Genomic DNA, 14,493 nt, shown 5'->3' on the forward strand with positions numbered 1-14,493 from the left:
GAGGCAGGCAGAGAAAGAGAGGGAAGCAGGCGCCCTGCTGAGCAGAGAGCCCGAAGCGGGGCTCGATTCCAGGACCCTGAGATCATGACCTGAGCCGAAGGCAGCGGCTTAATCCACTGAGCCATCCAGGTGCCCCGGTACAGTTCAAAATTATACCAAAAAGTTATACGGTGACAAGTGCCCCTTCCATTCTTGTTTCAGTTTCCTGTTTTTCTAACCAGAAGCAGCCAGTGAGAGGCAGTTCCTACAGAGCCTTCAACAGACAGTCTCCGTCTATCTGCCTTCCTACTCACCTACCTATCCCCAAATACTGGTTTTTTCCTTCCTTTTACAGAAATGGTAGCAGACTGTGCACGGCATTTTTGCATCTTGCTTTTTTCAGTTGGAGATGGTTTCTGTGAAATTTCTGACATTTTTGGTAGGCTAGCATTAACAAGTTAATCAAATGTCTGCGGGAGGTTTGACATCTTCGTGATCTTGTCTCTTCCTATTCAGGAACACGAGAGGCCTTTCCATTTGCTCACGTGTTTTGTATGCTCAGCATTTCCTATATTCTTCATCTTTATCTTGAATATCTGTTAAGTGTATTCCTAGGTGTTTTATGTCTTTTCTTCCTTTGTATCTTCTCTCATTCTTGTTAGCATATATAAATGGCACCTTGCTGAATTCTCTTATTGTTTGTTGAGAGCGCTGTTTAGGCTGGGGCGCCTGCGTGGCTCAGTGGGTTAAGCCTTTGCCTCCAGTTCAGGTCATGATCTTAGGGTCCTGGGATTGAGCCCCGCATCGGGCTCACTGCTCAGCGGGGAGCCTGCTTCCCCCTCTCTGCCTGCCTCTCTGCCTACTTGTGATCTCTGTCAAATAAATAAATAAATAAAGTCTTTAAAAAAAAAAAGAACAAAAATAGTGTTTTGGCTAATTCTTTTTGAGTTTTCCACGTTTATAATAATATAATCTGCAAATGGCGATGAATTTACCTACTCTTTTCCTGTTTCACACCTCTGATTTCTTTCTCTTGTCCAATTGCGTTAGCTGCTTCTCCAGAAAAGGTTAAAGAATAAATGGAAGAAGGTATTGTTTCATACTTTAATGAAAGAGCTTCAGGAAGATGACATTTAGATTGTTTTTATGTTTATCTTACTCTATTTTGTCAAGAATGTTTATTAAAAATATATGTTGATGGCGAGGTGATGGACATTGGGGAGGGTATGTGCTATGGTGAGCACTGTGAATCGTGTAAAACTGATGATTCACAGACCTGTACCCCTGAAGCTAATAATACATTATATGTTAATAAAAAATATGTTGCAGTTTATCAAATGCCCTGTTCATGTATATTGATAAACCTGCTCTTATCCCCGTTACTTTTCCTATTAATATTATCATTATATTAACAGAGTTCCAATATTACACCATCCTTGACTTTCTGGAATAAGCCTTGCTTGGTTATGATTTAAAGTTATTATTAGGGATACTTGACTGGCTCAGTCAGTGGAGCATGTGACTCTTGATCTGGGGGTCATGAGTTCAAGCCCCACATTGGGTGTAGAGTTTGCTTAAAATTTTTTTATAAGTTGGCTCAGTCGGTTAAGCCACTGCCTTGGGCTCAGGTCATGATCCCAGGATGCTGGGATCGAGTCTCGCATTGGACTCCTTGCTCAGTGGGGAGCCTGCTTCTCTCTCTGCCTCTCCCTGCTACTCTGCCTACTTGTGCGCTCTCTCTCTCTCTCTCTCTGACAAATAAATAAATAAAATCTTTTTTTTAAGATTTTTATTTATTTACTTGACAGAGAGAAATCACAAGTAGCCAGAGAGGCAGGCAGAGAGAGAGAGAGGAGGAAGCAGGCTCCCTGCTGAGCAGAGAGCCCGATGTGGGACTCCATCCCAGGACCCCGAGATCATGACCCGAGAGCCGAAGGCAGCGGCTCAACCCACTGAGCCACCCAGGCGCCCTAAATAAAATCTTTTAAAAAATAAAGAATTTGGGGGCGCCTGGGTGGCTCAGTGGGTTAAGCCGCTGCCTTCAGCTCAGGTCATGATCTCGGGGTCCTGGGATGGAGTCCCACATCGGGCTCTCTGCTCAGCAGGGAGCCTGCTTCCTCCTCTCTCTCTGCCTGCCTCTCTGCCTACTTGTGATCTCTCTCTGTCAAATAAATAAATAAAATCTTTAAAAAAAAATAAAGAATTTAAAAATTACTGGAATGCATGGGTGGCTCAGTTGGTTAAGCATCTGGCTTCGACTCAGGTCATGGTCTCCTCCAGGTCCTGGGACTAAGCCCAGCTGGGAGTCTGCTCGTCCCTCTCCCTCTCCCGGGCCCTCATACTCTCTCAGATAAAATCTTCAAAAATACATTTAAAATTACTAACCTTCTGTTGGATCATATTTACTTATACTTACTAACATTCTTCTTTCTTTCTTTTTTTTAAAGTAGGCTCCATGCCCAACATGGGGCTTGAACTCACGACCCTGAGATTAAGATCTGAGCTGAGATCGAGTTGGAACGCAACGGACTGAGAGCCACCCAGGCGCCCCTACTTACTAGTGTTATTGCATTAATATTCATAACTGAGCTCAGTCTCTGGTTTTCTTCTATTGGGCCTGTCAAGTCTGATGCCTCAGTTGACCTCCATGCAGAGGTGTGGACGCCCACTCCAGGACCTCTGCATCCGGAGCTTGGGAGAAAGGGCCGGCCAGGAGAGATATATTGGTGAATCTCTCACATATAGGTGGCATCTTATGCTAAAATATGGATGAATCTTGAAAACATGCTAAGTGAAAGAAGCCAGGCACCAAAGGCCACAAATATGATTTCATTTAAAGATTTTTTAAAAATTATTTGACACAGAGAGAGAGAGGGACAGCACAAGTAGGGGGAGCGGGAGAAGCAGACTCCCTGCTGAGCAGGGAGCCCAACGCGGGGCTTAGTCCCAGGACCCCAGGATCATGACCTGAGCCGAAGGCAGACGAGTAACTGACTGAGTCACCCAGGCGTCCCTATGATTCCATTTATTAAAAATTTCCAGAATATGTGGGGCGCCTGGGTGGCTCAGTGGGTTAAGCCGCTGCCTTCAGCTCAGGTCATGATCTCAGGGTCCTGGGATCAAGTACTGCATCGGGCTCTCTGCTCAGTGGGGAGCCTGCTTCCTCCTCCTCTCTCTCTGTCTGCCTCTCTGCCTACTTGTGATCTCTCTCTGTCAAATAAATAAATAAAATCTTAAAAAAAAATTTCCAGAATATGTAAATCTAGAAGAGACAGAAGTTGCAGGAGGTGGGGCTGAAGTGAGTGGGGACAGGAATGACTGCTAATGGGTAAGAGGTTTCTTTTTACGTGAAGTGAATGTTCTGAACTGAGGTGGTGGTGGTGACCAGTTGCCCAACTGTGTGAATATGCTAAAACCACTGAACTGTACATTTTAACCGGGTGAATTTTATGGTATGTTGTTTATATCCCGATTAGAATGTGGGGGGGAGGAAAGCAGAAACTGAGAAGCAGGTAGACAGACCCTAGAAGGAAAATTTGCTAACTGGCCTGGGTCACGGCTGGAAGCCCCAGTGGGAGGCCAGATCTCACCTTTTTGGCAAAATGGAGGAATGTGAACTGGAGGGTACTTGTTGGCAAGGAGATCCATTCTAGGATATCATTCTTCCTTGCTGGAAGTAGTTCTGACCCATCAGCCAAAGGGACGGTCGGTTTTAGAAGGAACACTTCCCCAGGAGGAAAAGATTTGCTGGTAGGACGAGACAGGAAGACGGGTGGGCCAGCGGGGAGAGCCTAGATTAGGCCAACATAAAGAGGTGGCCAGGCAGGCCCTGGGCTGGACGGGAGCGGGACAGGAGGACGTTCTGGAAAGACAGACACACCCACAGAAGGACTGGCCGAGGTCCGCGACCGTGTGTCTGGAGGAGGCAGGGTTAAGATGTCGGTGTCCGGATGGATGAGGTTTTTGTCTTGAGAGCCGATGCAGGGGGACGGAAGGACATGGTCCTGGAAATCTGGCCCGCGTCTCACTAGGAGTGGCTGTTGGGATCTCTGCAGGAACGAGGACTTGGCCCAGGAAGGAGCAGGAGAAGGGTCCTCGCCTGCAAGGAGCGGAGCCCCCGCGCATGCTCGAGGCACCCGGTGGGCGTGCCGGAAGTGGGCGGGGCGAGAGAGGCGGGGTCCGAGCTGTAAGTGGAGAGCGCTGCTGGGGCGGCGGGCGATCTGGGGGTGGGCGCTGGCTGTGGTGAGGCAGGTGGGACGCTGTCCCAAGCAGGTGGAGGATTGCACTGCCAACGTGATCCAGATGCCGCCAAGGTGGGGCTCCGGTATTGGAGGCGGGGATGGATGAGGGTGCTGGGAGAAGGCGACAGGCGGGGCGTCACCTGCACGAAGTACTGAGTCTCGTGAGTGGGGCCCGGTGCACAGGTGCTGCGGGCGTAAGTGTGAAGACGGGAAACTTGAGCCAGGGAGACTGGAAACGCTCCGTGGCCGGCGCTGGATTTTCATGCTTATACCCATCTGAGTGCTGGCCCGATTTTCAAATAAAGGATACTGAAGCCTCCTAGAGGACAGTGACTTGCTCTGGATCCCAGAGTTGGGATGCTGGGTGGGAGGCAGGATCTGAACTGGACCTCCTGATTCCAAAGCCACATCTGGCACTTCTGTATTGGAGTACTGGAATTTAAGGCACAGGTGGATGGCCTAGAACAGAACTGGGCAAATATTTGCCCTACAGGATCAGATAGTAAATTCTGTATTTTCTGCCTCTTCCTTAGGGGTTTCGGCTGGCTCAGTCAGTAGAACATGTAGCTCTTGATCTCAGGATGGTGAGTTCGAGCACCACTTGGGCATAGAGATTACTTACAAAGGTGAGGCAAGGGGGAGAAGAGAGGAGACATGTATCTGTATGCTTTTTATTGACAGGCTGCCTTAATTTATAGACTCTCACTTCGAAATGCATAGAATTTATGTGTCATGAAATACTATTCTTTTTTTTTTTAAGATTTTATTCATTATTTATAGAAAGAGAGAGAGAGCACACAAAGCAGGGGGAGTGGCAAGCAGAGAGAGAAGCAGGTTCCCCACTGAGCAGGGAGCCCGATGCAGGACTCGATCCCAGGACCCTGGGATCATGACCTGAGCTGAAGGCAGCTGCTTAACCAACTATTCTTTTGTTTTTGAGACACAGAGAGATAGAGCACAGTGTAGGAGTGGGGTAAGGACAGAGGAAGAAAAAGAATTTTTTTTAGTTATTATTTTTAAGATTTTATTTATTTATTTGTTACAGAGAGAAAGCGAGCACAAGCAGGGTGAGCAGGATGAGGGGCAGAGGGAGAAGCAGGTTCCCCGCTGAGCAAGGAGCCCGATGCGGAACTTGATCCCAGGACCCTGGAGGCAGACGCTTAACCGCCTGAGCCCCCTAGGAATCCCAGAGAATGTTAAACTATACATGTGTTTACATTTGTGGCTTGCATCGTATTTCTGTGATACATCACTGCTGGGGGGTGGAGGTGGGATTGCCCCTCCATTTGTGTTGAGGGAGGTAGGGGGGAGGCGTGGCCTGGCTTTGAGGACTGCAATGTTGGGCCACGTGGGGCCATTATCCCACATGGGGATTTCATTAAGGAGAGGTGTAGGGGCAGGGTTGGAGGGGTGCGGATACCAGATGGAGGAGGCTTCTTCAGGACTCGGTTTGAGGTGCTGGTGGGGGCTTCAGGGATCAGCATGAAGGAGCCGTTTTGGGGGGCAGCCATGAGAGTATGTGGGGCAAGGCAGCTGGCAAGAAGGAGAGGATGGCCAAGCGATCGGCCATGTGGATGAGTGTGGGGGGAGGAGCTCCCGTCTCCTGACCCCTCTGGACGGTATGAGCTTATCTGGGTTGGAGCCTAGGCCAGGCCCCATCCTTGGAGGAGCGGTTCAGCCAGTTCACTGGCCAAATGTGGAAACAGATGTTAAGACATAGCATTCACACCCTGAATGCTAGAGACTCTTCCTCGGTCCTCAGCCACTGGCCACCTCTGCCCTGGGGCTTGTGGTGGGCATAGAAGTGGCTGGCAGGCCTGTGGGTCCCTGTGTCCCCCTGTCCACGCCCAGGAGCTGGGTTTGCCTTGCCCTTGGCTGTGGAGGGAGGTGGGAGGTGCCACGAAGAGGGTGCGGGTCTGTGGCTTCCTGTTTCTGGGTGGAGAAGGGCAGAGTTTCTGTGTCCGTGTCTGTGTTCTTGGGGCCATAGGAGGATGAAAACCTCAGCGCACCCGTGGTCTCTTGCCTGCAGCTGCCTGGGGCTCGGAGCAGCACCCAGGGTATGGACAGGACGCGACAGAGAGACGGGCCTGGTGCCATTGGACGGATAGTCCCTGCCACACGGAATATTTGTCTTCCTCCAGCTCCTATGTTGCAGTCCTAACCCTCAAGGGCTGGTATTCAGAAGGTGGTTAGGTCATCCGGGTGGGGCCTTCCACCCTGTGAGGATGCAGGGACAAGACGGCCATCTGTGAGCCAGGACGCGGGCCCCTACCAGCCACTGAGTCTGCAGGTGCCTTAATCTCGGACTCCAGGCCTCCAGAACTGTGAGAAAGAAATGTCTGTTGTCAGAAGCTGCCTACCATACTTTCTTTGTAGCAGCTTGGTTGGACTGAGGCCCTTTCTTTCTATGACCTTTGGTTTACTTCTCTGTTAACAAGGGGCTTGGGCTTGATCTTTGAAATGGATAGTCTCTTGATCCTTTGCTAGCCATTGCAAGAAACGGGTGGTTCTGGTCCAACTTTCCAGTCTTACTGCCCACCTGCCCCTATTCCTGCACCCAAGGTCATGACTACATATAGATGCAAAGTTCTGCCCACTCACCCTCCTTAATTAACAAAATTTTTTTTTTTCTTAAGATTTATTTAGGGGTGCCTGGGTGGCTCAGTCAGTGAAGCCCTCTGCCTGCTGCTCCCCCTGCTTGTGCTCTGTCTGAAAAAAATATTTTTAAAAATGATTTTACTGTGCTCGCTTCGGCAGCACATATACTAAAAAAATGATTTTATTTATTTATTTGAGTCAGAGAGAGAAGGAGCACAAGCAGAGGGGAGGAGCAGAGGGAGAGGGAGAAGCAGGCTCCCCAGAGCAGGGAGCCCGCCACGGGCTCGATCCCAGGACTGACTGAGCCACCCAGGCACCCCACCTCCATTTCTTTTTTTAAAGCTTTATGTATTTAAGTAATCTCTACACCCAACATGGGGCTTGAACTCACGACCCTGAGATCTGAGATCCAGCATCTCCTGCTCCACTGCCTGAGCCAGCCAGTCTCCCCACCCTTCCTTTTTTTTTTTTTTTTTTTAATATTTTATTTATTTGTCAGAAAGAGAGAGAGAGGGCAAGCACAAGCAGGTGGAGCGGCAGGCAGAGCAGGGAGAGGGAGAAGCAGGCTCTCTGCCAAGCAAGGATCCCAGGACCCTGGGATCATGACCTGAGCTGAAGGCAGTGGCTTAACAGATGGAGCCACCCAGGCGCCCCTCCCCGTCCTGCTTAATGCCTCTCACTGCCCCTCCTTTCCTGGACCCATGCCACTGGAGTCATCAGTGACTTCCTGTTTCCTGTGGATAAACGGATCCCCTTGACATGGCACTGTGTCAGCTCCCCTCTGTCGGGTGGGGCTCCTTACAGTCTTTGAACCCTCTGCGCCTTTTTGAGCACCGAGCCTTTGCTGGGTGGGCCTCTCTGCCTACACCCACTTCCCCCCATCTCTGCCCAGAGAACCCCATCTAGTGCTCACGGTGCAGCAGGGGATCTGTCCGTCCCACCCAGCTCCCGGGCTTGGCTCCGTGTCCCTCCCACGTGTCTCATCGTCCTGTGCTTCCCCAGGAGAGCCTTCATCTCTCCTGAAGCAGGGGCCGGGGCCCCAGGTGGCCTCTGATGGGGGAGGCCAGCAGGTTACCAGGACAGGTGCCTGGTGACCTTCTCCGAAAAGCAGAGTGAGCGAAGGAAGGTTTTCCTCTTATATCTCCCTTCGTCACCATCAACCCGCAGTTGTCGGAAGCCTGTTGTGAAGCAGGTTGGGGGGCCCTGGGTGTCCTTGCCTTCCTCGTGCAAGCAGCTGAGCTCATTTCTCAGTGCCCTTGCCTGACATCCTGACAGAGCCCCAGCCACAACCATGGGGGTAGAAGCCATGGGTGCTGCCAGGGCCCCCAGGACACACACAGTCCTTCCTGCCAACTGCATGCGTGTGATAAGGCACGAGGGGTGCTGACGCCCCAAGATGGAGGGGCCTGTGTCCTTCAATGCCACGTGGAGGAGAGCCACTTCTCTGCACCTGACAGAAGAAGAGAGGCATGTTGTTGGGGCTGAGAGGGCAGATCGGGGGCCGGGGAAGGAGGGCCCCCGAGGCTGAGTCACCCATGCTCTGGGGGGAGCTAGTAGCAGACATGTTTTCTGTAGCCAAGGACACTGCGGAGGGGCTGGGCCCAGGGCAATGGCAGGTGTCCCGTCTTGGACATGCTGAGGTGGAGATGCTTGGTGACATTTCAGGAGGGATGTGCAAGGGGTAGTTATCCTCTAGGGGTTAGAGTTCAGGAAACCAGTCTGTCCTGAGGGCAGTGGGCATGCCAGTGGGGGGGAAGGTGGGGGGAGGAAGCCCAGGTGTTAATAAATGAGTGAATGGGGGCCATTCTTGCAGAACCAGAAACTGAGGTTCCAGAAGAGAGCGCCAACCCATTAAAAAAAAGATCCTCCTGGGCTGGTCTGTTGTGAGACTTCTGAGCTGCAGCAGTGCCCTTCCCAGCTTCGTCCGCTGCTCCCCCAACCTGTCTGCAGTGGTGGGTCCTCGATCCGTCCCTGTTCCAATGCCTGATGCCCGCAATGCTTTGTGATTGTGAGAAGATGGGTCTAGTCTTGGGGGTGGGCTGGGGACCGAGACTCTGGTTTCCGAGCTTTTCAGGAGATGAGGACGTGAAGGCAGGTGGGGCGTTCCCTATAGGCAGCCCCCGGGAGCTCCTGAGGACACTGGGAGGGTCAGGTCTGTTCATGAGCCACGTGTTCTTCTGAGGCCTGATTCCAGAAGGGTGGCCCAGACATTTCTCATTGGCCTCTGGTGGGCCCCAGGCGGCTGTTGTAAGAACGTGTCTGTGAGGAGCAGGGTGCTGCCTGCTGGCCGAGATCCCCCAGATCTTCCAGGTCCGTTCAGAGGATTTGCCTTGAGAGAGTTGTAGGGGAACTCAGCAGGGGCAGGAGTCTTCCCCTTGGTCTGTTGCTATTGTTGGTAGTAATCTGAGCTGCTCCCCTTTCTTTTTCTCTTTCTTTCTTTCTTAAAGGTTTTATTTATTTATTTGACAGAGAGCAAGCACAAGTAGGGGGAGCAGGAGGCAGGAGGAGAGGGAGAAGTAGGTTCCCCCGCGGGACTCGATCCCAGGACCCCAGGATCACGACCCGAGCCAAAGGCAGATGCCAAACAACTGAGCCACCCAGGTGTCCCCTGCTCTCATCTCCACCCACTGCCTGCCAGGCTCTTTGCTAGACCCTTGGCAGATCTTTCCACCGATCGCTGTAGGGGTGCGGCAGGCAGGTATCGCCATCCCTGTTTAAAGATGAAGAAGCCTGGGCTTCATGGAGTCCTCATTAGGGACTGAAATATCAGATGTTTTCACAGTTGATGAACATGGTAATTTTAGGGGGCCCAGCAGCAAGATACTGGGAGCTGGCGGGGGCTGAGGTCAGCCGGATGGCACCTGCTAGGGGGCAGTAAGTCTCTGTTCCTGCTTCTCCTGGCCCAGTGTGACTTCATGTGTTTTCCAGAAAAAAATGGAAACGTGACATGGTGTCGAAATGTCATACTTTGTCCCTGTTGGCAAATAATTTTGTAAGATGTTCAAAGCAAGCAAGCAAGCAAGCCGGCATGTGTGAGAGTCTGATTCGGCCTGCAAAGAGCCAGTTGACAATCCCAGCTTAGGAGCCTGTCTATTCAGGGTGCCTGGGTGGCTCAGTGGGTTAAGTGTCTGCCTTTGCTCAGGCCATGCTCTTCGGGTCCTCGGATCAATTCCCATGTCTGGCTCCCTGCTTAGCAACAAGTCTGCTTCTCCCCCTCCCTCTGTGCCTCCTCCCTCTGATGCTTGTGCGCACTCTCTCTGTCAAGTAAATAAATAAAATCTTTTAAAAAAAACAACAAAAGGGGCGCCTGGGTGGCTCAGTGGGTTAAGCCGCTGCCTTCGGCTCAGGTCATGATCTCAGGGTCCTGGGATCGAGTCCCGCATCGGGCTCTCTGCTCAGCAGGGAGCCTGCTTCCCTCTCTCTCTCTCGCTGCCTGCCTCTCCATCTACTTGTGATTTCTCTCTGTCAAATAAATAAATAAATAAATCTTTAAAAAAAAAAAACAACAACAACAACAAAAAAGAGAATTTGTTGCTGAAGCCGCCCAGCCAGGGCTGACTTAGACACCTGGTTTGTAGACCCATCCCTCCAACTTGGCCCTGGCATCATGGTGTTTTCCTTCTGTCTCTCTGTCTCTGTGTGTCTTCTCTTCTCCCACCCCACTCTGCCAGGGAGGCTGGCGAGCAGCGTGGACTTCCGTGAGCCCCCCACCCCCACTCCGCCCTGCTCTCTCTTCCTCTCGCCTGAATTTGGGGTTAGAACTTCATCCTCAATGTGCTGGGAAGCCCAGCCAGGGTTTCGGTGAGGACTGAAGATGCAACTTGCATTTTAGGAAAGTTTCCCCCAGCTGGAGCCAGACGCAGTCCTGCCGTGGGGGGCAGGAGCCCCAGGGAGCTGAGGAGTGTGGCCTGGCCATGACAGTCACAAAGCACTGGCAGATAGCTCCTGCGACTTCCAGCTTGCAGGCTCAGCCGAGAAAAACAAACAAGACACAAAAAGGAGAACGCGATTCATGTACAGCTCACTCTTGAACAAAATGGGTTTGAACTGTGCGGGTCCACTTACACACAGATTTTTTTTTTTAAATTTTATTTATTTTTCTGAGAGGGAGACAGACCAAGAAAGCACAAGCAGGGGGAGAGGCAGAGGGAGAGGGAGAGGCAGACTCCCTGCTGAGGACCCCTGAGACCACAACCTGAGCTGAAGTCAGATGCTCAACTTGACTGAGCCTCCCGGGTGCCCCTTTTATAGATTTTTTTGATAAATATACTATGTACTGTGGATGTATTCTCATTATGACTTCCCTAATAATTATTGTCTTTTCAGTAGCTCACTTTATTGTGGGAATGTGGTATATGATACATAGACAAAACACTTGTTAATTGACTACATTATTGGTAATGCTTCTGGTTAACAGTAGGCTATGAGTAGTTAAGTTTTGGGGGCAGTCAAAAGTTATATGCAGATTTTTGACTGTGTAAGGGGTCAGTACCCCTTACTCCTGCATCGTTCAAGGGTCAACTGCAATTTAAGACTTTCAAAATGGATTTTGTAAAAACAAAAAACAAAAAACAAAATGGATTTTGTGTCTGTTCTCTTTCTTCTAGGTTGGTTATTTTTTTTTTTTAAACATTTTAAAATACCAGCAGAGGGCAGGACAGAGGGAGAAGCGCACTCCCCACTGAGTAGGGAGCCTGGCTCGGGCTCAGTCCCAGGACCCTGAGATCATGACCCAGTGGAAGTCAGACACCTAATTGACTAAACCACCGAGGTGCCCTTAGGTTAATGGATGTACTTTTTTTTTTTTTAAGATTTTATTTATTTATTGACAGAGAGAGATCACAAGAAGGCAGAGAGGCAGGCAGAGAGAGAGATGGGGAAGCAGACTCCCTGCTGAGCAGAGAGCCCAATGTGGGGCTTTATTGCTTGATCCCAGGACCCTGGGATCACGACCCAAGCGGAAGGCAGAGACTTAACCCACTGAGCCACCCAGGTGCTCCTAATGGATGTACTCTTACACATAAGTCACCTGACAGCCTGAATCCCCAAAGCCAGGAAACTATACTGCATTGGCCCCTTAAGGCCATTGCAGGGGATAACTGGGCTCCTTGCTGATTTGAGAACCTCACTGTCATAAAAGATGTCCTCTCTTCAGGGTCTGTAATTGGGACCCAATAACTAGAGAGCGAGCCTTGTATCATAGGGACTTCTTGCTGCTTCCATGGAGCCCAGTGCCTTGTCCATGTCAGACACTGTTGGAGATGACATAAAAGCATTCTGTGCTGAGACTGAGCCCCTCTTGTCTGCAGTTCTTTAGGGTTCATAAATTTTTTTTTTAAGATTTCTTTTGGGGTGCCTGGGCAGCTTACTTGGTTAAGTGTCATCCTTTTGTTCAGGCCATGACCTTTGGGTCCTGGGATCGAGTGGGGCTCCCTGCTTAGTGGGGAGTTTGCTTCTCCCTCTTCCTCTGCCTTTCCCCCACGGCTCATGCTCTCTCTCTCATTCTCTCTCAAATAAATAGACAAAATCTTAAAAAAAAGATGTATTTTTTGAGAGGAGGGGGAAGGTCAGAGGGAGAGGAAGAGAGAATCTCAAGCAGACTCCATGCTGAGCTTGGAGCTGGACCTGGGGCTCAATCTTAACACCTTGAGATCACAACCTGAGCTGAAACTGAGTTAGACTCTGAACTGACTGTGCCGCCCTGGTGCCCCATAAATTACTTTCTAAGCTATTGCTTCATTTGAGCCTCAGAATAATTTATTCTGATAAGACAATTTAGACCAAGGAACTCAGGAAATCAGAGACCCCTCGTCCTACACTAGCCAGAAGCCCTGGAAACAATGTAGAGTTGCGGGTGCTGGCTTGGTGTCTACAATTTCAGATGTGGTTTCAGCGTTTTCATGTATAAAGTATGGATACCCTCACACAAAAATTATTTTGAGGCTCCGATGAAGCAATGCTGAGGAAAGGGTTTTGCAGACTAATGCACTGTCCAAATGTCGTTCTCCTGAGACTGGACATGTCATGGAAGGTGTTTCACAAGTTGTGTGAAAGGCATCCATGTGAAAAAGAGCAGGAGCTTGAGTGAACGTACGTTCTCATCAGTAGTTACGTCCTGTGGGTGCATCTAGACTATTTGACTTTGAGCTTAATTGCCTGTATTAACCTTAACTGCTGGGCCACCTGTGTCCATCATCCCGAGTGGGGCATCCCTCCCTGGCCCTTATTTCTGTGGGTGGGCACGGGCTGGTGTGGAGAGTGTGTGAAGGACTTTCTGCAGGCAGGCATCAGATTTCAACAGTGACATGACCCCAGTTTTATGGAGATACTGAGTTTCACTTGTGGAATCTGGCCTGAAAGGGACACAGTCAGGTGGGCCTTGGGGTAAACTGGAGGGTATTTGCGCCCCCCTGGAGGGGCGGGTGCCCCTCCTCTGGCCGGTGGAGACCTCGGGGGAAGGCAGCACTGTGTGGCCAAATCTTCCCGTTTTCTGTAGTCAGTTGTTTTTTCCAAATGTGAAACAGTCAGTTTTCATCCCTCTGCAACTTCACTGGCTGGCGGGATTCGGGAGTGAGCCTTGGGCCAGCGCTCTGGGCTTCAGTTTTCTCATTTATAAATTTGTGATGGTATCGCCTTTCATTGGGTTGTTAGGAGACCAGATGAGGAAATAGAACCCCCAGGCCCCCACACCGGGCCTGGCTGCAGGAATTTGGCGGGAAACGTCAGCCACTTGTGTGCTCTTGCTATCTGGTAATCCCCAGGCTTCAGAGGTTGTAATCCTGGTCCATTTGGGGCCTGTCACCCCTACGATTATAAAGGAATCATGCGATTACGCCGGCCTTTCAAGCTTGATCAAGATCAAACAGAGTGGGCTTGTGTATTAGAAAACGAGAACATCCCTCCCCGCCTCCAACTTAATGATTTGAGGGACGCGGTTTATTTTCCTTAAAAAGAAATTTCAGGAGGAATACAGGAACTAACTCAAACGAAAAACGTCAACCCAAAGTGTGACAACGAGGCTGATCGTCTAGGTGGTGCCGGACGACCTGGATCGGGGAACACCGCGGTGCCACCGTTTCTCCCGCCACATCCTGCCCGAGCACCACTGGCACCAGACGCCCGGCAGGCTCCACCCCCTCTCCGCTGCTAGCCGCTGGGGGAGGCGGCAGAAAGGGCGGGAGCGCGGGGCCGTGAGGGCACCAAGGTCAAGGGGGAGGGCCGCGTCCCGGCCCCTTCGAGCGGTGCCGCGGACCTCGGCGGAACCCTGCGCGCCCGATCTCGGCCGCCGAGTTCTCCCACTTCCAGCCGGGCGACCTTGGTTTGCGAGACTTCCTAGAGCCCAGTTTCCTCTTTTGGGAGAACGGAGTGCGCGAAGCTACCGATGCTGGGATGGGGCGCTCCGGCACGAGAGACTGCGGCTGCACGGGGCGGCGAGGAGAGGTCTTCGGCCCCCCGCGGGATTCCGGCTGCCGGCTGCCGGCTGCCGGCTGCCGGCGCCGCTCTCCCGCCCGGCTCCGGGAGCCGTCCGCAGGGCCCTGGCTCGCGCGGATTCTAAAATGAGGACAAAGCCCGCCCGGATTTAGCGTGCGCGCGCCGCTGCGGCCAATGGGACGCCGGCGCGGGGTTGAGTGACGGGCAGGCGCAGCCAATGATCACGCGCCTTGTTGCGAGGTGC

This window comes from Mustela lutreola, chromosome 5 (assembly GCF_030435805.1).
Source record: "Mustela lutreola isolate mMusLut2 chromosome 5, mMusLut2.pri, whole genome shotgun sequence".
Classification (NCBI taxonomy): Eukaryota; Metazoa; Chordata; class Mammalia; order Carnivora; family Mustelidae; genus Mustela; species Mustela lutreola.